The 27849-nt window shown below is 41.7% G+C and overlaps 2 long non-coding RNA genes across 5 annotated transcripts; one reads left to right on the top strand and one right to left on the bottom strand.

The window, feature by feature from the left end:
* Nucleotides 1–1513: 1513 nt before the first annotated feature.
* On the top strand, nt 1514–9513 carry LOC147997057 (uncharacterized). The gene is made up of 3 exons (XR_015652974.1): nt 1514–1661; nt 8865–8959; nt 9098–9513. It is a non-coding gene; the product is annotated as an uncharacterized LOC147997057 (long non-coding RNA).
* On the bottom strand, nt 2892–27481 carry LOC148007864 (uncharacterized). 4 transcript variants are annotated; one of them, XR_015652975.1, is made up of 3 exons: nt 27365–27481; nt 2996–4586; nt 2892–2943 (listed from the first exon to the last, which is right to left on the bottom strand). It is a non-coding gene; the product is annotated as an uncharacterized LOC148007864 (long non-coding RNA). The 4 variants fall into 4 exon arrangements; XR_015652977.1 differs by lacking the exon at nt 27365–27481 and adding an exon at nt 6415–6526 and having other exon boundaries at nt 2996–4598; XR_015652978.1 differs by having other exon boundaries at nt 2896–2943; nt 2996–4563; nt 27365–27454.
* Nucleotides 27482–27849: the final 368 nt, after the last annotated feature.

Here is a 27849-nt window from a genome sequence, read left to right as displayed (position 1 = left end):
GCAATCTGTCCTGCCTGCAAGATGTGCTGGGGCAATGGTGGCCCAGAATTTGTGAAAGTGACCAACTAATAATTGGTCTACCTCGAGGCCCACACCATGCGAGAGAGCCCATACTTAACACTGCCTTGATGAGCAGGAACCTGAGGCTGGACAGCCCAGAGACCTAGGGTAGAACCAAACACAACTGGCAAAACAATTAAATTAAACGATTCCTAATGATGTTCCCTGTATTTATACATCGATGCCTGAAGTAGCAATGGAGTCTGCACTAGGTCCCCTGGATATATGTTATGGCTTGTTGACTTTGTGTTTTTGCGGGACTCCTGACAGTGGGAGTAGGAGTGTCTCTCTTTTTGCCTGCTCTTGGGACAGCTTTCCTCCTACTGAGTTCCCTCACCTAGCCTAGATGTAAGGGTTTAAGCTTTGCCTGATTGCATCTTGTTTGCCAAATTCAAAGCTGGTTAAAAAAAAAAAAAAAAAAAAGCAGGGTCATTTCCTTTAAGTGCTTGTTAGAGGAAAACAAAACTGAACCTCAGAGCCAAAAGTAAGTTAGAGGTTAACTGAAATGGATTGGTCAGAAAAGGCAACAAAGCAAGTTCATACCCCTAGGAGGCCTGGTCATTTATGGGGGAACTTGGGGGGAAGTAGATTTGGGAGTAGAAGAGAAGTGGAGGGAACTAGGAAGAGTGAAAGGAGGAGATGCTGGGGTCAGGATTATTGTATGAGAAAAGAATAAATTTAAAAATAATTGATGACATTTCATACCAGCAACTTAACACCAGAAGGGGTATGCAGCTGGGACTGGAAAGGTGGCTTCAGAGTTAAGAGAACTAGCTGCTCTTCCAGAGGACCCAGGTTTGATTTCCAGTATCTACATGGCAACTCACAACAGCCTGTAACTCCAGTCCCGGGAAGGTCAATGCCTTCTTCTGGCCTCCAAGAACGCTGTCCATGATGCACAGACATACAATTGGGCAAATGGTTCTACACATAAAGTAAATATAAATAAATTTTTCATAAATAAATAAACAAATGATGTTTATTCATGTGTTTTCTGTGTATGCACATGTACATTTCATTTACTTATTTTTCACACTCAGAGGGCATTTGCCATGCCACATGTACAAATGTCAAAAGATCACTTTTGAGAGTCAGTTATCTCCTCTCCAGGCAGATCTCAGGGTTCAAATTCAGGTTGTCAGTCCTTGCTGGGAGTATTTATACCCACTGAGTCATCTTAGGGGAGGCAAAAATTGCCACGAGTAAACAAAACCAATGAGATCAGTAGCTCTGGTAAAAACAGGAAAAGAAAGAAGAAAAAAAAAAGCTGGTAAAAAAACAAGCAGGGTCATTTCCTTTAAGTGCTTCTGTTAGAGGAAAACAAAACTAAACCTCAGAGCCAAAAGTAAGTTAGAGGTTAACTGAAATGGATTGGTCAGAAAACGCAACAAAGCAAGTTGTTTCACTTTGTCCTGAGGTTCATTATATAAAGAAGTCCCCTTGAACTTTCTATCTCCTTTAGTTTGGTGTTCTGTGATGTGGGAATTGCTTCCTACTCAGCTAAACTTCTCAAAAATCCTGCTTTATCCTAAACTCTCAAATTTGCAAACGGGCCAAGCAGGGGATCAGAGGGTGCCAACTTCAGGATGCCTTCCATAAATGTAAGTCTCTTGATTTATGAGAGAAAATCTCAGTAAGTTGACTGCCCTTGGGAGGGATTTAGTCCAGTTTGCTGGCCTTAGGAAGGGTGCATGCATGCATCTGATTTGAAAACTTGTAGGAAAATTCAGCTACTGTGAAGAGGTAAGATTCCCATGGGAAACAATGATTTCTTTGCAGGGTAGAATCTCCCTGTGTCCACAGGGCTGGATTATGATCTGAGTGTAGGAAGGGAGAGAGACTGATGACTTGAAGGGAGCTGGGTCTTGTTCTAGAAGTTGTACCTGTACATAAACTCTTTGTGTTCCCTGTAATTGAAATCCTTCCACCTGCACAACCAGCCACAGCCCCTCCCTCCACACAGAAACATACTCACCACACATACTAATCCTCCCCATGCATGTAAGAACACACATTCACACACACACACACACACACACACACCTTTAAAACAGATTCAAAAGAGAACTCTGGAGAGTCAAGAGAAATTTACTAACATTTGAAAGAAAAAAACCAACAAGGCAGGATGGCAAGCCACGTGGATCTTGGTAGCTGCTAAGAGGGTAAGAAAAAGAGAAAGAGACATTATACACTTAATAAAGTACACAACAGGCACGCCAGGAAAATAGAAGCAGGTACCTGGGGCCTTTGGCTTTTATATCTTATTTTGAAGGGTAAAAATGTGGTCCCCTCTCAGGTTTAGTTACAGTTTTAGGATACGTGCCTGGGTCCAATTAAAGAGACAATCATGAAAATAAGATTTGTTCAACATGGCTACACTGAGAAGAAGAACAAATAAAAGGCTCCATTGGCTGCCCCCACCACGGCCACACCACCACCAAGTTCATCTTTTTGTTTTAGAGTAAGATTTGGATTTAAGATCCGTTTAAGATCCATACCTTCCAGACATTTGCCTTAGGTGCATAAGTGACACTTCACCTTTTCAAACCAACCAAAAAGGAAATAAAAAAAAAACCTTACTGTTTTCTTAACTTGTAATCAGCTAAAAGTTTCATTGCCTAGCCTAGAATTCAAAATTGTGTTTAAGACAGAATAATTATTACTTGTCACAATCAGTTCACCTTTCAGTTTTATTAGCTTCAGAGGGAATAAGTAAACAGCATCAATTAATATCGAACTTTGTTAACCTCTGTCATTGAAAAATCCCACGCAGAGAGACCCTTACTCAAGTCTTGGGAAATCGCGGACCCCAGACACAGAGAGACCATTTTGGATGTAATAAACAAAGGCGAGGTTTATTACAGAGACCTATTACAGAGATCTCTGGGCCGACACGTATCCCGCGCAGGAGACAGAGGTGTCGGCCCCGAGAGGCTGGGAAAAAGAGTATTTAAAGGCAGAGGCTGTGAGCACCAGGGGATGGGGGATGTCCAAGGGGAATGTACCACAAGTTATAAGATTGTTTTATGGCTCCAGGAGATAAGGGGACCCCAGAAGGTTTTATGGCCCCCTGGTTCCTGGAACAGAGCTACTAAATCAGGAGAAGGGTAGGGTCTTTAGGTCCTCATTATTTTTAAAAGTTTTTCAAAATTGATGAAGCATCTGTATTTGAAATGCCTCTGGTTAGGCTTGGGCTGCCCGGTTTCCTGGAATGCTCTCTGCAGGACACAATGGCTGAAAAGCACAAGTAGGGGCTTATCAGGGTCTGGAGGACATCTGGTTAAAGTATGACTCTGAGTAAGCTGGGGGGACGTCTTTGGATGGTTTATGGGTCAGTCCTCGATAGCCTGAGCTGGTTTTTGTATTCCTTTTCTTTATCTTTATGGCCTGCTATTCCTGGCGGCAGGGCTTAGCCCTGAGTTTGTGGCTTTTGGGGCTAACTCTTTTAATTTTATATTTCTAAACCTAGAATTTGTATAATTTTCTTTTCATTCCCGTCTTCTCCTACTAAATAATTCTAATCTTAGAATTTTGATATCAAGTCTTATTTGGTCTCACCAGTTGTCCTAACTGACTGGTACTGTTGCCTCACAACCATCAACCGCACAGCACCCACTCGATTTTTAACAAAAGCAATTAACCTGTTTGTCACGCAGGAGCCAAAAACTTAAAACAAGAAAATTATTAATAATGGCCCAGCTGTAGCAGAGTGTAGGGTAGTCATCCAGGGAGATCTACTAAACTAGCTCTCGAACCATCTCTTATGTGTTTTTTTGTCTGTCTTTGTCTAACCTTTTTCTAAGTTTATTTATGGAGTCTTTAATTATTCCTGAATGGTCTGTATAGAAGCAACATTTGTAGCACACAGACTCTTTTTTTAAGGAATATCAGGTCTGATCTTTTTTTATTTTGAAGGACTACCTTTGAGAGGGAGGTTAGGTATTCTTGGAGGTCAGCTAAAAAGTCTTTAGCATCAGGATTCTATCTGGACACAATCTGAACCTATACACCAAGGTCATGATTGTCTTTTCAGAACTTATAGGTTGTGATCCCTGAGGCACAGTCCCAAGAAGTGTTAGGAGTACTAACATATGTAATGTTACATCATTTTTAATAGAAATCAAGCCTATCCCCACACCTATCTCGATGGAACCCAGGACAAACATGACTGAATTTCCCTCTAGGTCCCAGCTCTCAGCCCTAACAGCTAGTACACGGCTGGTGAGGGCTGAGAATTGACAGCTGTCAGGGTGGTCAGCAGCACTAGGTATGGTCCTTTCCAGCGAGGCTCGAATGTCTGGACTCAGTGTAGCTGCTTCCGACCTGGAACTGATGGGATGTCTCAGGGGTCTCCGGGGCATAGGCTGCTGTCAGCTGTGAGCAGATTTCTTTCTGTATCACCTGTAGGTCTTTTAGCCTTCAGGCGTCTGAAGAGAGCAGGCAGAAGTGAGGGCCTTCCATCCATCTCTGGAACACTTTTTCTGGCCTCTAGCAGGGTTCTGTCTTTCCTCGGTGGTAAAGAAGACCTGTAACAGTTACTAACAAGCATCTCAAATGGGATGGTGAGAAAACAAGGGTATCTTGAGAATAGAGGTCCACTGAAGAGGGCAAATGGCATTTAGTCACACAGCTAAGCCAGGAGGCTTTCTTGGGACAAAAAGACCTTGTGTCTGTGAAACAGAAAAGTGAGCAGAGGGGCAGTCTATCTGTTACCGGTTGTCTCTCTGGACTTAGATTTTCCCTTAAGGAGTACCTTCCTTTAGTGTCAGCTCAGTGGCTTTATCACTCAAGAGACCCATCCTCTAAATGGCACTAGGCTTCTAGTAAGAACTAATAACAAAAGGATGGAGAGACGTTAGAACCTGGGTGTTAGATACTAAGCAGCTGACAAAAGAATTGTAACCAGTTCACCTGGGGCTTTCAGGACCTCAGTAGCAGCCCTTTACCAAACTTTCTCAGTGGGCTAAAGGCCCATGGAAAAGAAAACATTATTCCTGACCTTGGCCACAGCCAAAGCCTGAATTTTAAATTTTGACTGGCAAAACAAAACAAAGTTCTTTACAGTTTGTTGTAGATTTTTTGAAACTATTTTAGGGGCTTCTCTGTCCCCCAACCTGGGACATTTCGACCACAGGGGCAGGAACTGGCTGCTGTGGGGATAGGATCAAAGGCATTCTCCATGCTAATGATGACCAGTGAGAAAAGTAATTTAATGCTGGAGACTGACTCCTCTCTTGGAATAGGGCCAGCAGATAAGGCAGGCTCCCTAAAGAACTTTTCTTAATGAGCACTCTCTTTCTGTGAGCAAGAGTTGAAGGTCTGGCCACTAAAAGCAGAAATTTCTTTCTTGTTCTTGTTTTCTTTAGAGTCCTCCCCCACCTCACTCTCAGCCTTTTTAGATCATTTTTCATGTAGCATTTCTAACACAGCCTGTCCCTTTTTTATAGCCTGTTGACAGCATTTCTGATCTTTTAGGCAGCTACACACTAAGTGCCATACCAGCTGAAATTCCGCCTTTAAGATTTCTTGCTCTCAAGCAAAATTTAAATCCTTTTTCAGCTTATCTCAGCTGTCCACCATGAGATTCCCAGAGATCTCGAACCAAGGTGTAGTAATTCACTAAGAAATCTCTCTATAGTGTTTCTTTTTACCTTAAGCCTTTTCCTTTTAAACAGCTCCTGAAGAGCCAGAAAAATTGGGTGAGACTTGAGAAGTCCCCATGTTCGCTGCAGCAGCTCTGCAGCTAATTTCGCTCTCCCCTACTGTGTGTTGGGAGCACAAGCACAGATAAAACACTATGTTTTAAAAACTTAATGTTGGCTATCAACCAACACACCGCCACTAGAGCGGGGTCCATAAAATTAAGTTTCTTACTCACTATACTTGTTTTATACCGGAGGCCTAATCTGGGGAACTTTTTTATTTACGAGAGGTTTTGTCCTCAAGGTTTTTGTTAATGTCTGTTTACACAACTGTTAACAGCAGCTAGGCTGATCAAGGGGAGTAAAGGGAGGGGCCGCTCTCCTTGGGCAGGAGGCTTAAGAGAGAAAGACAAAACTCCCTGGCAGAAAACAATTTCTCTCAAGCAAATTATTTTTAACTTTTAACTTAAGCACCAAGAGGACCAAGTAAAACTCTTTGATGAACAAAGCAAACAGTTTCATGATTTCAAACACAGTCGTCAGTCCAAATTCAAACACAGTCGTCAGTCCAAAATTCAAACACAGTCGTCAGTCCAAAATTCAAAAACGAAACAAAAGCCAAAAAGACACTCGACAATACCACAGAAAACAAGCCAGACAAACGAGACCAAGACAAAGTATCTTATAACCAATTTTTACAGATGCCTGTTACCTTCAGTACCTGGCCCAAACTGCAGCTTAATCTTAGCTGCTTTTGGGATGAGATGGACCATCTGATTCCACCTCCCAACAGGATTCCAGAGTGTCCTCTTGTCCTAACGACCAAGCACACTTGTCCGCGCCTATATTTAAATAGGCAGCCGAACTCGACCTCTGACGGAGTGGTATTCCTCGTCCACTCCCGCCTAGGTAAAAGGAGCATTCCATCTCCTTTGTTCCAGAAACCAGAGTCAGGTCCTCCTGACTGTCCACAGCCGGGCTCTCCTGACTGTTCTCCGCCCGTGGAACGTCTTCCAGGGGCTGCAGCCTTGCGGGCCCCGGGCATCCCCCCTTCCGAAGCCAGGGGGTCCTCACGGACCACGAAGGCAGCTGCACCGAGCGGGGATACACATCCACTCTCCTAGAACAGGGCAGGAATACACATCCACCCTCCTAGCACAGGGCAGTAATAAACATCTACCCTCTTAGCACAAGGCAGGAATACACATCTGCCCTCTTAGCACAGGACAGGAATACCCATCTGCCCTCTTAACACTGACCAGTACTAAAACACACATATATACACACACGGCGGAACCAAAATAGAGACAGACACAGACTGACAAATGCGGCGCCGCTCACACAGAAACACTCAGACAAACATCCAACTCACCTCCAAGGGGTCTTCGGAGTCTGGGGTGGTCGCGAAGATCCCGGACGAGCCCCCATTATGAAAAATCCCATGCAGAGAGACCCTTACTCAAGTCTTGGGAAATCGTGGACCCCAGACACAGAGAGACCATTTTGGATGTAATAAGCAAAGGCGAGGTTTATTACAGAGACCTATTACAGAGATCTCTGGGCCGACACGTATCCCGCGCAGGAGACAGAGGTGTCGGCCCCGAGAGGCTGGGAAAAAGAGTATTTAAAGGCAGAGGCTGTGAGCACCAGGGGATGGGGGATGTCCAAGGGGAATGTACCACAAGTTATAAGATTGTTTTATGGCTCCAGGAGATAAGGGGACCCCAGAAGGTTTTATGGCCCCCTGGTTCCTGGAACAGAGCTACTAAATCAGGAGAAGGGTAGGGTCTTTAGGTCCTCATTATTTTTAAAAGTTTTTCAAAATTGATGAAGCATCTGTATTTGAAATGCCTCTGGTTAGGCTTGGGCTGCCCGGTTTCCTGGAATGCTCTCTGCAGGACACAATGGCTGAAAAGCACAAGTAGGGGCTTATCAGGGTCTGGAGGACATCTGGTTAAAGTATGACTCTGAGTAAGCTGGGGGGACGTCTTTGGATGGTTTATGGGTCAGTCCTCGATAGCCTGAGCTGGTTTTTGTATTCCTTTTCTTTATCTTTATGGCCTGCTATTCCTGGCGGCAGGGCTTAGCCCTGAGTTTGTGGCTTTTGGGGCTAACTCTTTTAATTTTATATTTCTAAACCTAGAATTTGTATAATTTTCTTTTCATCATCAGTTCGTCTTTACCTTGAGTTAGTCAGTAGCAGCCTTCAGATCGTTAGCACTTACTGACAGCCAGCACAGGTGGATTTCCAGTCTAGCAATGGAAATCCAGTTGCTTGAATATGCCCCATGTGAAGATCATCGTTGCCCTTGAAATCTGTTCTCTGTCTTACTTGTCTTCTAGTTCCCTATCAGGGCATTGCTAATACCGCTCATCTCATAAGATGATGACCTACAGCTATCCACAGATCTCCAATGGTTTCGTGTCTTTAAAGGGCAGCCCCAGTCTCTTTCTGCTTACCTAGTATCAGGCTTACAGTCCCCTGGTTTCCTCCTCTGCTGAATTAGTTCAATTTAAGAATCACTTTACTAGGCTCTTTTTCACCAGCCAAAGGGAAGCCTCACTTTCTCCTCCTAACCCCCTTAAAATTCCACCGTCACGGGTGAGCAGATTGTCTCAGGGCCTGGCTTTATCTGGAGGCTCAGAGAAACAGTAGAAGTGTACACCAGGACCAGTAAAACTCCTCATCGCTGAAGATGAGGCACATTAACTGCAGTTGGAAGTCTCCCCCCACAGGAGGCTTTTTCCACAGACCTCAGGCCTCCTTTTCCCTCTATGTCATTTTCCTCTGTGTTCTTATACACAGTACAAACACTGTTCACTTCCAACCCAGAGCACTTTCACTGTCTCAACAACTCCAGACCACATTCTCTTGACCTGGGCAAACGACCAAAACATTTGCCTGAGCAATGACACCTCTTCCTTAGAAGATCACTGATAGTGAGGGGTAAAATTTAAAAAAAAAAAAACCAAAACCCTTTTGCACCCACACCAGATCCCAGATCCTCTTAAACACTCCAAGAGGCATTTTCCCAACCTGACTGAGAAACAATGGGGGACTTCCCAAAGCTATAGAGATAGTCCATGACTAAGCTAAGTTCAAAATCGAATTTGTTTGTGTCCAAACTTGTTTTCATGTCCTCTCTGTTTGTTCTGCTCCAGATCCCAATAATACTTATAGGCGGTCTGGCAGGTCTCTGCATATGTGCTGTTTCAAGTCTTTTCGAGTACGTGACCAGCCATAAAGATGACAATAGGTGAGTGGAGTTTATAGGGAGTCTGAACAGGGTTTCTTTTACCCGGTTCAGAAGCAGGTAGTCACACAATGTCTAAGCTCTCTGAGCATAACCATCCTTCTGTCACTCAGTGTTCCTCCTTGTGTCTGTATTTTCCAGGGATATAGGAGCCCAGAAGACATCCAAAGAGCATTCAAAGAAGTCCAAGTGAAATCTACCATGTAATTAAGCAAATCTAAAGAGAACCTTTCACTGGAACCCAAAGATATACTCCACCTTCTGGGCTTTCATAAACCAAGATCTTCCTTTCCTGACAAATAAGGAAATATCTTACCCATTGCTTGCACCCTGAATCTTGTGATTTGATGCGGTTTGATCAATCATAGTCTATTGAATAAATAGTAATCTAATATGTATTTTAACCAAAAGTTCTTCCCAGGGCATTTATTGTTTTGTTGTGTGGGCATCTATGAATCTTATTGTGTAAATGCTGGTATTCCCTTGCCTGAGTTTGTAGGTTGGAAGAACAAATATCTACAACTGTGATTTTCAATAATCATTTATTTACTTAATAACTATGTATTGAATGCTTATTTGATATGTTAAAAGCTCTTCTCATGGCAGGAGTTGAGTAAACATTGTGTCCTTGATCTCAAAGAGTTTGGGGCTGTATAAAGCAGACACTTCATGTATTAGTTAGCTATTTATCACTGTATCACAGTCTAGTTGTGAGGAAGAGAAATCTATTTTGCTCACAATTTGGATATTCAAAAGCATAACACTCACATTTGCCTCGGTTTAGGGAGCACATTTTAGTAAAGGGGAGACAGTAATGTGGAACCGCTCATTGAGGCGAGCCACAATTTGTCAATCCAAGAACAGAGGAGGCTGAGTAGGACCAGATTCACTCTTTGCATAACTACCTGTGAGTATTACAGCTCTGAGAGAAAAGACTTTCCCCAGTGAAAGTCTTACTGCTATGAAGGAAAAGGTATCCTTGCAGTTGAGAGCCAAGAAATACCACAAAGTCACACCACACAACAAACCTCACACAAGAGACTTGTAAAGACACAAAATGGTAGGTGCCTCTGCTTGGTGATAAGAAGCAAAGTGAGCAGGGGGTGGTTATATAGGGCTTTATACAGGGCTTCTTGTGGGGTGGAGCTATCCAGGGTGGCTTGGGATTAAAGAGATTTTCTGGCCTGATCTTGTGGCAGGCTAGGGAATGGTGGGATTTTGTGGCCTGATATTGGGCTTTTTTTTTCCCTGTAAGGTGGGTGAGGTTAGGGTTAGAGAAGTCTAGGAGACAGGGTACCACAAGGGTCTTATACTACCCTCCTGTAAAAACTATCAAAGGAGCCACATGAGGGATACTTATCACAACAAATAACCTAAAGACCTTCTACCAAGCCATGTGACTCAAAGATTCTACACCTTCCTCCAGGATAGAGATACAAGACTAAGGTTTGAAAGAAAACTTGACACATCTGTTCTTAAAAATAATTTTATTATACCACAACTGCAACCATTGATCCCCCCCTCCGCTTCCTTTTTAATACAATACAGAGTCCAATACCAGGGATCCTCATTTCATTACTGTTGCTGTGATAAAATGCCTGATAAAAACTACTTAGGTCTTCCTATGCCAATTAGTCTACAAGATAATATTCCACAGGCATGCCCAGAGCCCTGTGGAATCTCCCAGGTGATTCTTAATCTCATCAAGTTTGCAACTGAGAAAAACTATTATATTCACTAACTTATTGCCATATAATAGAAAATTGTTTATCAAGTCTTCTATTACATACTTTAAGATGACATTTCATAATTAGCCAGATTTCTCAATTACTTCTTATTATTGAGATTATAATATAATTATATCACTGTTCACTTTTCTTTCCTCCCTCCAAATCTTCCCATAAACCCCTCCTTGCTCTATTTCAAATTCCTCTTTTGGAGTAAGGGAACTGAACAAAAGCATCCATCACTGTCTGCTTCTTGACTGTGGATGTGATGTGACCCATCACCTCAGGCTCCTGCTGCCTTCTCTTTCCTTTCATAATGGACCATACCCCAGAACTAGAATCCAGAAAAAACTACTTATGGGAATAAATGTTATTTTAGCCAACAATCCATAATTGTACAGTCCATAGTTGCAGAGAAACTGAGGCAGCAGAAATTTGAAGCATCTAATTATAGAATATCCACAGTCAGTCAAGAGTAGAGAGAAATTAATGTACTATGTTCACTCTTTTGTTTGCTTGTTTTCAGCTCAGCTCTACTCTTGTGCAGTTCAAGAACTCCTGCCTAAGGAATGTTACTGTCCACAGTGGCTGGGTCTTCTGATGTCAATTATTTTAATTAAGACAATTATCCAAAGACATGTCCATAAGCCACCCAATGTAGTCAACTCTTCACTGAAATTCTCTTCTTGGGTGATTCTAGGTGTGTCACATTGATATTTAAAGCTAATTGTTGCACCAGAAAAAGACTGTGCAACCCAAAAAAGCTTAAAATATTTTTATTGGGCCTTTTCCAAAAAAAGTTCTCTACTATGGAAGATCAATGCCAACAATATTGATGATAACATCCCTATCCTTACTATACCAGAGTCATTCTGCTCCAATTCAACAATTTCCCAATGTAAAAGGAAGGGCTATCATCCACATCTGTCCCAGTCCCTATTCTTTCCCTGATGACCATGATCAAGATTCCTTCCTAGTGAAATTAAGACAAGAATAATGATATTCAGAAAGCATCTGTTGAATTTCTGTCTAGATTAGGAATGGTTTAAAAAAACCTGGAAGAGTTGAGACATGGTTTAGAGGTAAGATTTCTGGGACTTAAGAGATACACCAATCTCTGTACAAAGATGTGAGGAATGTCAAGGTTTCTGACTCAAGAAGCTGGGTGCCAGTCATTTATCTAGATGGTATTGTTAAAATTCTTTCCCATGGATGGAGTGACAAGTCCAAAATTAAGAGCACTTATTGCTCTTAAAGAGGACCCTCATTGAATTCCCAGCATCCACATAGCAGTTTACAACCTACAGACTCTTCCTGAAGAGTCCTTTTTATTCTATTTTGTCTCCACTCAGAAACTAGACCATAAATCACTTGCTATCCACTCTAAATGTAAGGTACTTTGCTTCCACAGCTGATCTGATTGTCTTGGTTTCTCTGAGGTGAGAAGCTGTAGTTTCTGATATAGCACCTCAGAGTAAATCAGCAGGAGGCTGGATAAAAGGGCCTTTGTTCTATCTCTGCAGGCTATCTCAGAAAGGAAGAGAAGACAGGGAGGTCTGTGTCTCTCCTTTGTTCTCAGCATTTGTACTACTTTCAGAGTATGTACTTGTTTATTTATGTTTTCCTGGAATTCTTTCAGGGACTTTTGTGATTCCTCTCTGTAGGCTTCTACTTGTTTATTTATGTTTTCCTGTGTTTCTCTAAGGGAGTTCTTCATGTCTTTCTTGAAGTCCTCCAGCATCATGATCAAATATGATTTTGAAACTAGATCTTGCTTTTCTGGTGTGTTTGGATATTCCGTGTTTGCTTTGGTGGGAGAATGGGCTCCGATGATGCCATGTAGTCTTGGTTTCTGTTGCTTGGGTTCCTGCGTTTGCCTCTCGCCATCAGATTATTTCTAGTGTTACTTTGTTCTTCTATTTCTGACAGTGGCTAGACTGTCCTATAAGCCTGTGTGTCAGGGGTGCTGTAGACCTGTTTTCCTGTTTTCTTTCAGCCAGTTATGGGAACAGAGTGTTCTGCTTTCGGGCGTGTAGTTTTTCCTGTCTACAGGTCTTCAGCTGTTCCTGTGGACCTGTGTCCTGAGTTCACCAGGCAGGTCGCTTGGAGAAGAAATGTTGGTCTTACCTGTGGTCCCAAGGCTCAAGTTTGCTCGTGGGGTGTTGCTTATGAGCTCTCTGTGAGGGCAGCAACCAGGAGGGCCTGCGCCGCCTTTTCCAGGAGCCCCTGTGCACCGAGGTCCCAGATGGCGTTAGGTGTTTTCCTCTGGAGTCAGAAATGTGGGCAGAGTGTAGTCTCTTCTGACTTCCCAGGCATGTCTGCCTCTCTGAAGGTTTAGTTCTCCCTCCCACGAGATTTGGGTGCAGAGAACTGTTGATCCAGTCCCTTCAGGTTCCGGCGGTGTCTGCAGAGCAGGGGACCTGCAGCTCCAGTGCCCCTATCTTCCGGCTCCCAGAGGCCATACACAGTTTCCTCTTGGGCCAGGGATGTGGGCAGGGGTGGGCAGTATTGGTGGTCTCTTCTGCTCTGCAGTCTCAGGAGTGCCCACCTATCCGGGCGGTGAGCTCTCTCTCCCAAGGGGTTTGGGAGCAGTGAGCTGTGGGCGGGGATCAGTGAGTCCTTCTAAAGTCTTAATGATAAACTAAGCTAAGATTCCATTAATGTCCATTCCAGGTAACCAATGAGTTTATTGGGCTTACGTACAGAGCAGTGGGTAAGAGGTTCCTGGCAGAACCACATGTGACCTTAAAGCAGCTATACTGGAAGGTCTGTAATCAGGCTGAATGCTGATTCCTCCATGGTCTTATAAATGAAACCTGTTACCTAGCCTCTTCCTGAAGTCAAACGTAAAAAGGGTATACTTCAGGACAAGTAATTGGGAGTAGTGCCTGGATACTCATGTACAGGCCCTATGACCATCCTACCCCTTCTTCTAAGAGGAAAGTTCTATAGTCAACAAGCCCAACTTTGACATCTTTTATAAACCAGCTCAGATGAACCCCTGAAGATTTGGGTCAGATAATCCTGTACAATAGTAGATGTAGGTGGGGTGGAGTAGAAAGATTTCAAAAGAAAAGCCAAGGTGTAATGATATTTCACTCAAGAACTGACAGAAGCACAAAACTCAGAATATTTCAAGACAGATACAAGATACCAAAGTTAAATCAGGGTCAGATAAACCATATACACAGTGCCATAACCCATAAAGAAATAGAAGCAGTCATTAAAAGTCTCCCAACCAAAAAGAGCCCAGGACCAGATAACTTTAGCGAAGAATTCTATCTATCAGACCTTCATAGAAGACCTAATACCAATACTGTCCAAATTATTTCACAGAATAGAAACAGAGGGAACACTACCCAACTTGTTCTATGAAACCACAATTAAGCTTATAACAAAAGCACACAAAGATCCAACAAAGAAAGAGAACTTCAGACCAATTTCCCTTATGAATATCAATGCAAAAATACTCAATAAAATTCTTGCAAACCAAATCCAAGAACACATGAAAGTGATCATTTACAATGATGAAGTAGGCATCATCCCAGGGATGCAGGGATGGTTCAATATACAGAATCCATCAACATAATCCACTATATTAAAAATTCAAAGAAAAAAAACACATGATCATTTCATTAGTGGCTGAGAAAGCATTTGACAAAATTCAACATCCCTCCATGATAAAAGTCCTGGAAATATCAGGAATTCAAGGCCCATACCTAAACATAGTAAAAGCAATATGCAGCAAACCAGTAGCCAGTATTAAACTAAATGGAGAGAAACTTGAAGCCATCCTACTAAAATCAGGGACTAGACAAGGCTGCCCACTCTCTCCCTACTTATTCAATATAGTTCTCGAAGTCCTAGCCAGAGCAATCAGACAACAAAAGGAGGTCAAAGAGATACAAATTGGAAAGAAAGACATTAAAATATCACTATTTGCAGATGATATGATAGTATACTTAAGTGACCCCAAAAGTTCCACCAAAGAACTACTAAGCTGATAAACAACTTCAGCAAAGTGGCTGGGTATAAAATTAACTCAAACAAATCAATAGTCTTCCTCTACTCAAAGGATAAACAGGCTAAGAAAGAAATTAGGGAAATGACACCCTTCACAATAGTCCCAGATAATATAAAATATCTTGGTGTGACTCTAACCAAGCAAGTGAAAGATCTGTATGACAAGAACTTCAAGTCTCTGAAGAAAGAAATTGAAGATCTCAGAAGATGGAAAGACGTCCCATGCTCATGGATTGGCAAGATTAATATAGTAAAAATGGCCATCTTGCCAACCATTGGACTGAGAATGGGGCACACAATGGAGGGGTTAGAGAAAGGACTGAGGTAGCTGAAAGGGTTTGCAATGCCATAGTAAGAACAACAATATCAACCAACCAGATACCCCAGTGCTCCCAGGGACTAAACCACAAACCAAAGAGTACACATGGAGGGACCTATGGCTCTAGCCACATATCTAGCAGAGGATGACCTGGTAAGGCATCAGTGGGAGGAGAGGCCCTTGGTTCTATGAAGGCTTAATGACTCAGTGTACAGGAATGCCAGGGCAGAGAGGCAGGAGGGAGTGGATAGGTGGGTGGAGGAGCATCTTCATGGAGGCAGGGGATAGGGGGGTGGAATGGGGAGTTTCTGGAGTGGAAACCAGGAAAGGGGATAACATTTGAAATGTAAATAAAGAAAATATCCAATAAAAGAAAAGAATAAATACAAAAAAAGAGAAAAAGAACAAAAAAGAAATTCTTTCATTGGAAGCTTGCTTGAGATTTCAGAAGGTTAGACCATGATATGGTGGTAGGGAGCATGGCAGCATAGCACACTAGAGCAGTAGCTGAGCTCTCACACTAATCTGCAAGTTGCAGGCAGAGACAGAGAGGCTGGGCCTGATGTGGCTTTTTAAAACTTCAAGGCCTACCCAGTTAAATGCCTCTTCTTAAGAAGCCACACCTAGCTTCCTGGTTGCTGCCGCTGCAGAGAGCCCCTGGGCAGCACCCCACGAGCGAACCTGAGCCTCGGGACCACAGGTAAGACCAAATTTTCTGCTGCAAGAAAGCTGCCTGGTGAACTCAAGACAGGCCCACAGGAACAGCTGAAGACCTGTAGAGAGGAAAAACTACACGCCCGAAAGCAGAACACTCTGTCCCCATAACTGACTGAAAGAGAGGAAAACAGGTCTACCGCACTCCTGACACACAGGCTTATAGGACAGTCTAGCCACTGTCAGAAATAGCAGAACAAAGTAACACTAGAGATAATCTGATGGCGAGAGGCAAGCGCAGGAACCCAAGCAACAGAAACCAAGACTACATGCCATCATCGGAGCCCAATTCTCCCACCAAAACAAACATGGAATATCCAAACACACCAGAAAAGCAAGAGCTAGTTTCAAAATCATATTTGATCATGATGCTGGAGGACTTCAAGAAAGACATGAATACACTTAGGGAAACACAGGAAAACATTAATAAACAAGTAGAAGCCTACAGAGAGGAATCGCAAAAATCCCTGAAAGAATTCCAGGAAAACACAATCAAACAGTTGAAGGAATTAAAAATGGAAATAGAAGCAATCAAGAAAGAACACATGGAAACAACCCTGGATATAGAAAACCAAAAGAAGAGACAAGGAGCTGTAGATACGAGCTTCACCAACAGAATACAAGAGATGGAAGAGAGAATCTCAGGAGCAGAAGATTCCATAGAAATCATTGACTCAACTGTCAAAGATAATGTAAAGCGGAAAAAGCTACTGGTCCAAAACATACAGGAAATCCAGGACTCAATGAGAAGATCAAACCTAAGGATAATAGGTATAGAAGAGAGTGAAGACTCCCAGCTCAAAGGACCAGTAAATATCTTCAACAAAATCATAGAAGAAAACTTCCCTAACCTAAAAAAAGAGATACCCATAGACATACAAGAAGCCTACAGAACTCCAAATAGATTGGACCAGAAAAGAAACACCTCCCGTCACATAATTGTCAAAACACCAAACGCACAAAATAAAGAAAGAATATTAAAAGCAGTAAGGGAAAAAGGTCAAGTAACATATAAAGGCAGACCTATCAGAATCACACCAGACTTCTCGCCAGAAACTATGAAGGCCAGAAGATCCTGGACTGATGTTATACAGACCCTAAGAGAACACAAATGCCAGCCCAGGTTACTGTATCCAGCAAAACTCTCAATTAACATTGATGGAGAAACCAAGATATTCCATGACAAAACCAAATTTACACAATATCTTTCTACAAATCCAGCACTACAAAGGATAATAAATGGTAAAGCCCAACATAAGGAGGCAAGCTATACCCTAGAAGAAGCAAGAAACTAATCGTCTTGGCAACAAAACAAAGAGAATGAAAGCACACAAACATAACCTCACATCCAAATATGAATATAACAGGAAGCAATAATCACTATTCCTTAATATCTCTCAATATCAATGGCCTCAACTCCCCAATAAAAAGACATAGATTAACAAACTGGATACGCAACGAGGACCCTGCATTCTGCTGCCTACAGGAAACACACCTCAGAGACAAAGACAGACACTACCTCAGAGTGAAAGGCTGGAAAACAACTTTCCAAGCAAATGGTCAGAAGAAGCAAGCTGGAGTAGCCATTCTTATATCAAATAAAATCAATTTTCAATTAAAAGTCATCAAAAAAGATAAGGAAGGACACTTCATATTCATCAAAGGAAAAATCAACCAAGATGAACTCTCAATCCTAAATATCTATGCCCCAAATACAAGGGCACCTACATACGTAAAAGAAACCTTACTAAAGCTCAAAACACACATTGCACCTCACACAATAATAGTGGGAGATTTCAACACCCCACTCTCATCAATGGACAGATCATGGAAACAGAAATTAAACAGTGATGTCGACAGACTAAGAGAAGTCATCCCACTAAAATCAGGGACTAGACAAGGCTGCCCACTCTCTCCCTACTTATTCAATATAGTTCTTGAAGTTCTAGCCAGAGCAATCAGACAACAAAAGGAGATCAAAGGGATACAGATCGGAAAAGAAGAGGTCAAAATATCACTATTTGCAGATGACATGATAGTATATTTAAGTGATCCCAAAAGTTCCACCAGAGAACTACTAAAGCTGATAAACAACTTCAGCAAAGTGGCTGGGTATAAAATTAACTCAAATAAATCAGTTGCCTTCCTCTATACAAAAGAGAAACAAGCCGAGAAAGAAATTAGGGAAACGACACCCTTCATAATAGACCCAAATAATATAAAGTACCTCGGTGTGACTTTAACCAAGCAAGTAAAAGATCTGTACAATAAGAACTTCAAGACACTGAGGAAAGAAATTGAAGAAGACCTCAGAAGATGGAAAGATCTCCCATGCTCATGGATTGGCAGGATTAATATAGTAAAAATGGCCATTTTACCAAAAGCAATCTACAGATTCAATGCAATCCCCATCAAAATACCAATCCAATTCTTCAAAGAGTTAGACAGAACAATTTGCAAATTCATCTGGAATAACAAAAAACCCAGGATAGCTAAAGCTATCCTCAACAATAAAAGGACTTCAGGGGGAATCACTATCCCTGAACTCAAGCAGTATTACAGAGCAATAGTGATAAAAACTGCATGGTATTGGTACAGAGACAGACAGATAGACCAATGGAATAGAATTGAAGACCCAGAAATGAACCCACACACGTATGGTCACTTGATTTTTGACAAAGGAGCCAAAACCATCCAATGGAAAAAAGATAGCATTTTCAGCAAATGGTGCTGGTTCAACTGGAGGGCAACATGTAGAAGAATGCAGATCGATCCATGCTTATCACCCTGTACAAAGCTTAAGTCCAAGTGGATCAAGGACCTCCACATCAAACCAGACACACTCAAACTAATAGAAGAAAAACTAGGGAAGCATCTGGAACACATGGGCACTGGAAAAAATTTCCTGAACAAAACACCAATGGCTTATGCTCTAAGATCAAGAATCGACAAATGGGATCTCATAAAACTGCAAAGCTTCTGTAAGGCAAAGGACACTGTGGTTAGGAAAAAACGGCAACCAACAGATTGGGAAAAGATCTTTACCAATCCTACAACAGATAGCCTTATATCCAAAATATACAAAGAACTCAAGAAGTTAGACCGCAGGGAAACAAATAACCCTATTAAAAAATGGGGTTCAGAGCTAAACAAAGAATTCACAGCTGAGGAATGCCGAATGGCTGAGAAACACCTAAAGAAATGTTCAACATCTTTAGTCATAAGGGAAATGCAAATCAAAACAACCCTGAGATTTCACCTCACACCAGTGAGAATAGCTAAGATCAAAAACTCAGGTGACAGCAGATGCTGGCGAGGATGTGGAGAAAGAGGAACACTCCTCCATTGTTGGTGGGATTGCAGACTGGTAAAACCATTCTGGAAATCAGTCTGGAGGTTCCTCAGAAAATTGGACATTGAACTGCCTGAGGATCCAGCTATACCTCTCTTGGGCATATACCCAAAAGATGCCTCAACATATAAAAGAGACACGTGCTCCACTATGTTCATCGCAGCCTTATTTATAATAGCCAGAAAATGGAAAGAACCCAGATGCCCTTCAACAGAGGAATGGATACAGAAAATGTGGTACATCTACACAATGGAATATTACTCAGCTATCAAAAACAACGACTTTATGAAATTCATAGGCAAATGGTTGGAACTGGAAAATATCATCCTGAGTGAGCTAACCCAATCACAGAAAGACATACATGGTATGCACTCATTGATAAGTGGCTATTAGCCCAAATGCTTGAATTACCCTAGATCCCTAGAACAAAGGAAACTCAAGACGGATGATCAAAATGTGAATGCTTCACTCCTTCTTTAAATGAGGGAAAAGAATACCCTTGGCAGGGAAGGGAGAGGCAAAGATTAAAACAGAGACTGAAGGAACACCCATTCAGAGCCTGCCCCACATGTGGCCCATACATATACAGCCACCCAATTAGACAAGATGGATGAAGCAAAGAAGTGCAGACCGACAGGAGCCGGATGTAGATCTCTCCTGAGAGACACAGCCAGAATACAGCAAATACAGAGGCGAATGCCAGCAGCAAACCACTGAACTGAGAATAGGTCCCCTATTGAAGGAATCAGAGAAAGAACTGGAAGAGCTTGAAGGGGCTCGAGACCCCAAAAGTACAACAATGCCAAGCAACCAGAGCTTCCAGGGACTAAGCCACTACCTAAAGACTATACATGGACTGACCCTGGACTCTGACCCCATAGGTAGCAATGAATATCCTAGTAAGAGCACCAGTGGAAGGGGAAGCCCTGGGTCCTGCTAAGACTGAACCCCCAGTGAACTAGTCTATGGGGGGAGGGCGGCAATGGGGGGAGGGTTGGGAGGGGAACACCCATAAGGAAGGGGAGGGGGGAGGGGGATGTTTGCCCGGAAACCGGGAAAGGGAATAACACTCGAAATGTATATAAGAAATACTCAAGTTAATAAATAAAAAAAAAAAATTAGTAAACTAAAAAAAAAAAAAAAAGAAAGCACACATACATGAGTTCACACACACACACACACACACACACACACACACACACAAATGTAGTTTCTCAGATGTCTCATTCATTACAAGAAAAATCTGAAGTCCTTTCAAATTATCAGCACATTTGAGCAATATTGTGTTTTTGTGTATCCTTTTAATATGTTATAAAATGGATTACGATGTTGTGCTTACTGGCAATAAGAGAGTTATTGTATGTTAATTGAACATGACAATTTTAGTTTCAAAATAAGTTATCTCTAGCCCAATTTAAAATAAGTAGAAAAAAGGTCCAGTTATCTGATAAAATTGCCTGCCACAGAATGGAGGGGTTGCTCAGTGGTTAAGGGCACTGGCTGCTCTTCCAGAGGTCCTGAGTTCAATTCCCAGCAACCACATGGTGGCTCACAACCATCTGTGATGGGATCCGATGCCCCTTTCTTGTATGGCTGAAAACAGCAACAGTGTACTCATATACCTAAAATAAATAAATAAATATTTTTAAAAATATACCTGCCACATCCCTATAAGGAAGCTGCACATTTAAAAAAAATGCAGTGGAATGTAGCTACTTGGAAAAATAACCTTTCTATATACTGACATGAAAAAGTATCACATCATATTATGGTTAAGAAATGAAGCTGCACATACACGGGCACACATATTTGTGTAACTATAAGTAATGTGAAAGAGTCCATGAACTTGCAAAAGGACACAGTTAGAGGAGAGGGAAAAGGGAGAAATTATGTAATTATAAATCTCAAGAACTGAAAGAAATAATTAGATATGGATATAAGCAAAGTTAAGCACTCTGATGACGGTACACTAAAATGAAAAGAATAAAAAAAAAAAAAAAAAAAGAAGCCACACCTAATCCTTCCTAAACAGTTCCACTCAAACATATGAGCCTATGGGAGACATTCTACCTCAAACCACATCAGTAATTATATTTTATTTTCAAAAATGAAATTCCAGAAACGGGGCTCAGGCATCTGTCTCATACTAAGCCTTCTGACTTTTCTACTGCAACTCAGATTGCAACTCAAGAAAGCACTGCTAAATCATTTTACCCCATTTTGAGCATATCTATCATTTAGATACTTCAGAAGGACACCATCAAAGGCTTAGTCCTCAGGTTGATATTGCCTGCAGATTCAGGAACCTTTAAGATCTAGGCCTTGGGCTAGAGATGACTCAGGGGTTAGGAGCAATGACTGGTCTTCCAGAGGTCCTGAGTTCAATTGCCAGCAACCACATGGTGGCTCACAGCCATCTGTAATGGGATCTAATGAGCCCCTCTGGTGTGAAGACAGCTACAAGTGTACTTGTATATATTTAATTAATTAAGTAATTAATTAATCTTTTTTATATTCTCTTTTTTTTTAAGATTTATTTTATTTATTATATATAAGTACACTGTAGCTGTCTTCAGATACACCAGAAGAGGGCATCGGATCTCTTTACAGATGGCTGTGAGCCACCATGTGGTTGCTGGGAATTGAACTCATAACCTCTGGAAGAACAGTCGGGTGTTCTTAACCACTGAGCCATCTCTCCAGCCCGTAATTAATTAATCTTATAAAAGATTCTTATCTCATTGGTGGTATGACCTCAAATAGGATTTGGGGAGGGGGGGTCTTAAGTACTTATTTCTCTTCTGTTTCATAGAATCAACACATGTTCTTCACCATTGCCTTGCAGCATGCCCATCAAATGCCTGAGTGAATGTTCCCACCCAAACATGAGCATTTCCAATACTGTAAGTGAACAATCTTTGTTATTCTATAATTAGTTACCTCGGGAACTTGGTTGACTAACACAAACATCTTCCAATACAGTGTTGTATGATATGATGTATGTCAGCCCACACCATCCTGTAGCAACTCTACTGAGCACAGTAGACTGAATTAGAGGAAGGATTGAAAGAGCTGAAGGAGCTTGCAACCCCATAAAAACAACAATGCCAACCAACCAGAGCTTCCAGGGACTAAACCACTACCCAAAGACTATACATGGACTGACCCAGGGCTCCAACTGCATATGTAACAGAGAATAGCCTTGTTGGGGCACCAGTGGAAGGGGAAGCCCTGGGTCTTGCCCAGTGCAGGGGAATATGGGAGGACAGTAAGGGGGATGGATGGGGGGAATACCCGTATGGGGGAGCGAGAAGGGAGAGGATGGGGACTTATGGACAGGAAACCAGGAAGGGGAATAACATTTGAAATGTAAGTAAAGAATTATATCTAATAAAAATTTATTTAAAAAAAGAGTGGACTAAATCAAAAAGAACATCTAGATAAGACATTTTTAAGGTGTCACATAGGAGTCTAGTTGTTTGTCACTATCACCAAATAGTTAATAAAAAGAAAGAAATATACCTTACTGTATTGCACAATGGCAGAAATGTTTAGGGTGGGTGTATTCTCTCTGCCTTTCCACGTAAAGCCACAAGAATTCAATCATAAGAGCCCTACCCTAATGACCTAACAAACCAAACATTTCCTAATACTCTGTAGACACCAGGAGCACAAATCATATTCAAACTTAGTAGATTGAAAATGACCCTTCACCTTTAGACTTGAAGAATTGGAATGTTGGATAAGAGTCAGACACAGCCCATTCATTTCTTATCAGTCTCTATTACACTCAGTCCCTCAACTTTCCCTTTCTCACATGCTGTTGTCAAGTACATTCTTATGTCTCATAAAGTTCAATCAATAATCAGGAGTTAATAGAGGCTACGCAATTGCACATGGCAATAAATGTGGAGAAGGAAGGTTAAACTTCACTTGGATAAGAGGGAAAAAATACCCCTGTCTGTCAGACTGTTGGGTGTATCACACATGATCTAGTAAGTGTTGGCACCCAGGTAAAATGTTAAGACCTAGGTAAAATATTAAGGCCCAGGTAAAATATTAAAGCCTAGGAAACTGTTACCTGGCTAGCCTGCCATTACAAGGAAACTTTGTCAAATGTTTATACAGTTACTAGGAAACTTTCTAATGCTAAGTTTGATTATATATTGTTATGTCTTGTGCCCATGGAAACCAATCATGGTAGAAATCAGTAGAATAGTTACCCACAATAAGCTTGGACCCAAACCAACCATCCAATAACACTTTCTGTACCTGTTTATAAGCTTTTATGGAATAAGCTGCCCCTGAGATGGACCCCCAACATGAGAGATACATGCTCCAATATAAGAAACTATTTGGGGAGCTGGAAGGATGGCTCAGAGGTTAAGAGCACTAACTGCTCTTCCTGAGGTCCTGAGTTCAATTCCCAGCAACCACACAGTGGCTCGCAACCATCTGTAATGGGATCTGATGCCCTTTTCTGGCGTATCTGAAGACAGCTAGAGTATATTCACATACATAAAATAAATAAATAAAATCTTTTTTAAAAAGAAACTATTTGGAATAAGACTTCCATTTTGAGTAGTAGACCTCCCTGGGAACTGATATCCTACTTGGCAGAAAGAGACATGTACATGGGTACATCTACAAGCAATGTACACATACATTAGCAAGTTAAGCATAAATGTAGACAAGTCCCATCCTAGAAGATAAGTTAAGACATGAATATCAAACAAGGCAAGTCCCCTTCCCCAATGAATGGAGCAGAATATGTGTACAACAAAGACATGTTCCTAAGCAATCCCCTATCCTTAAATCCTGATTGGTGAAATAACTTGGCACAGATTTTATACATTTTGCACTTAAAACCCTTATAGGATCTTAACTCAGGGTCATGGTTCAGTTCTAGAATCTGAACCATGGCCCTGGTCAACCAATCCTGAGGCGAATGTTCAATAAACTATCACTCTCTGACCAAGATCGGAAAACAAACAGACAGGAAGGAAGAGAGGGAGGAAGGGGAAAGGAAACTAAGAAAGGGGGAAGAAAAGAAAAAGAAAAGATTTATTTGGCTCCTGATTCTGATAGTTGGAAGGTTTAAACAAGAACATCTGTGAGAATACCCTGTGTTCATCACAATATAACATAAACATAAGACACTAGAGAAATACCAATCTCACCCTTTTATATCCAGCCACTTTCTCAGGAGCCTGTCCATTCCTGAAATATCTAACACCAAAAGACCAACATTAATCTTTTCACAAAGAGGGCCATGACCCAGGTACTTCCGACAGGCCATACCTCTCAAAGGTCTTACCATCTCTCAATACATTACAGTGAATAACAAGCTTCTAGCACACAAACTTTTGGGGGAAAGTCATATCTAAACCATACCAATCTCCAATAAGTGCCTGATCAGTGAACTCAGTGCTCTAGAAAAGCAAGTAAATAACATTTACTGAATCTACCATGTTATTTCTGCTCAATTCACTTTTGCCTATGTTATTGTTAGCCTTCCTGCTCAGATGGGAAGGTGTCCTGGGATTCGAAAGCTCAGGAACCATATAGCTTTGAGGAGAGCGGGTATCCCAGTAGAAGGGTGTCCTGGAGCCCAGGCACCACACAGCTCTGAGGTGGGACAGTGGCCCACAGAAAGGCCATCCTGAGACATAAGAGTCTGGAAACCACACAGCTCTGAGAAGAATCCTCCTTCCCTGACCCTTGAGTGGATAGCCAACTCATTTCATATTAAATGAAACAAAGGAGAATTGTCAACTCTTTAAGCACAGGAAATAAAAAAAATATTAATGCTCATCAGGGTACTAGTAATTTGCCATAGTACACCTGCCAGTTTGTCCTGTGCTCTAATTTGCTTATTTTGTTACTGAGATAAAATTTTGATCAAAAGCAGCTTGGAGAGTAAATGGTTTATTTAGCTTACGGTTATAGTTCATCATTAAGGGAAGCCAATGAGAACTTAGAACAGGAACCAGAGTGTGGGAACTAAAACAGAGAGCACAAAGAAACACTGCTAATTAGCTTGTTTCCTCTGGTTTGCTGGGCTACTTATTCAGCCCTGGTCCACCTACCTAGGGAGAGCACTCCCCACAGTGGGCTGGGCCCTCCTACATCAAATAACAATTAGGAATGCCCACCCCAGACACAACCAATACTAGTCTGATGGACGCAGTTCCTCAACAGACCCCTTTTCCAAATGACTCTAGTTTTTGTGTCCTGTTGACAAAACCTAACCAGCAATGGTGGCTTCTTCCTCTACAGTCCACAATGTTTGGCTCCTGTACCCTGTCACTTCTACTATGCTGGTCACAAGGCAAAACCTGACGGTGACAACGAGGATGATTAGGTCGTTCTTGTGTCCCAGCTTCACCCTATATAATCAAACTAAAATCACAGTTGTCATTTTTAATTCTCTCTCTCTCTCTCTCTCTCTCTCTCTCTCTCTCTCTCTCTCTCTCTCTCTCTCTCTCTCTCTCTCTCCTAGCCTGCTAAGAAATCCCACCAACTCTACCTTCATATATTTTTGGAACAATCACTCTACATATCCCTCCCAGGACTGGGCTATCTACTTTCCCAACTTTAATAGCCTCAAATAGTCACCCAGACATTTTGGCCCTCTGTTCCTAAAGTCAGAAGCTAGCAACATTTATTCTTTGCCTCATCTAAAATTCTATCTTAGATAAAGCCATCAATACAGAGAGCTAGACAGATGATTCGATGGTTAAGAGCACTTGTTCTTGCAAAGGACCCAAGTTCAGTTCCCAACACCCACGTGATGGCTCACAACTATGTGTATTTCCAGTTCCAGCAGATCTGACGTCTTCTTCTTACCTCTGTGAACACCAGACATACATGTGGTGCACATGCATATGTGCAGGCAAAATACTCATACGCATAAATAAATAAATCTTTTAAACATGTGAAGACCATTGATGCACATCTAATCAAGTCACTCCTTATAGTTCATCAGCCTTCTGTAGAGTTTCCTAATTCATAGCTATAAAAAGCAAATTCCTTCCAATGGTGGCCAGGCCCCTGCAGGGTCAGACTGGGGTTCTCCAGTAGGGTCCTACTGTTTCCTATGCTGAACCTGACTCCTATCTTGCTAGCTACTGTCACCTCAGGGAAGCCTATTCACTCCCAGTCCCTTCTGCCAAGAATGTTTCTCCCTACTTGCCCACATGGATTTTATAACAACATTTTATTCAGGGATATCATGTACTCCGACCATTTTCATACCCGTTACTCTTTCCTGTCCTACCTCCCTCTAATCACCTTCTTTTCCAAAGTAGGCCACATTCTACCTCAATGTCACATATAGGAATATAGATAAATACAGGTTTGAATATGAAAGACTATATATTTAATATAAGTTCCAAATATAACATAAATATGACCTTTACTTTTCCATATTTGGCTTATTCCACTTAGCACAACAATCTCCAGTTTCATCCATTTTCCTGTAAGTGACATAATTTCTTTCTTATTTAATGGCTGAATAAAATTCCATTATGTATACACCACATTTTCTTTATTCATTCAGCTGTTGACGAGAACTATCCTAGGTAGCTTAAATTGTCAACCTGACACAGCCTAGACTCATCTGAGAGGAGAGACTGAATTGAGAAATTGCCCAGATCATACTGACCTGTGAATATATCTGTCTTAGTAAATGGTCTATTACTATGAAGAGACACTATGACCATGACAGCTCTTATAATGGAAAACATTTCATTGGAGCTGGCTTATAGTTTCAGAGTGTTAGTCCATTACTAGCATGGCAGGAACCATGGCAGGAAACATAGCAGCATACAAACAGACATGGTGCTAGAGAACAAGTGGAGCATTTGAAACCCCAAAGCCCACCCCCAGTGACATACTTCCTCTAAAAAGGCCATACCTACTCCAACAAGGTCACACCTCCTGATCCTGTCAAATAGCACCACTCCCTAATGACCAAGCATTCAAATATATGAGCCTATGGTGGTCATCACTATTCAAACTATCACGTTATTTGTAGGAAAATTGTCTTGATTGTTGTTAATTGATAGGAGTGCCCAGCCTACTGTGGGTAGTACCACTCCCTTGTCATCTTGTTCCCAGATGGTCCTGGGATTTATAAGAAATCTAGCTGAGTCTGAGGATACACATAAGCAACCAGGCAGCATTCCTTTGTGATTTCTGATGTACTCCCTTAGCTAAGAGTCAGTTCCTTGGCCAAAACTAATGCTTCAAGGAATAGCAAGCACGCCTACCTTCAAGTTTTGATTGGAGTTCCTGCTCTGACTTCTCTTGTTGATGGACTGTGACCAGAAGTATCAGCCAAATTAACACTCCCCTTCTCTAAGTTGCTTTTGTCAGAGTATTTTATCACAGCAAAAGAAATGAAACTGAAACAAAAATCTAGGCTGCTCTTGGAACATGGTATTGTGGGTTCTACACTAAACATGAATAAAAACATAGTTTGTTTTGTTTTTAAGTAGGCAGTAGATCCCATGGGTGACAACTTCTTTGGATTTTTAAAATGTGATAAAGGAATCCTCCCCCCTCCTCAGTGGTTGACCAGGATGGGGCAGGTTAAAGAGAGAGCTAACCATTCTACCCAATAATGTGGGAAGAATAGAGAGATTCTGCAGGCAGCTCCGCCAGCACACCAGGGGACCCCAGGATCATAAGAAAAGAGAGATGGGAGGAGGAAAGAAAGGCTTCTAAGCACAAGGGGAGAGCAGCATCCTAAGAA

This window comes from Rattus norvegicus, chromosome 1, assembly GCF_021556685.1.
Source record: "Rattus norvegicus strain SHRSP/BbbUtx chromosome 1, alternate assembly SHRSP_T2T, whole genome shotgun sequence".
Classification (NCBI taxonomy): domain Eukaryota; kingdom Metazoa; phylum Chordata; class Mammalia; order Rodentia; family Muridae; genus Rattus; species Rattus norvegicus.
The sequence above is the reverse complement of the archived record's forward strand: the minus strand, read 5'-3'. Positions and strand labels throughout refer to the sequence as shown.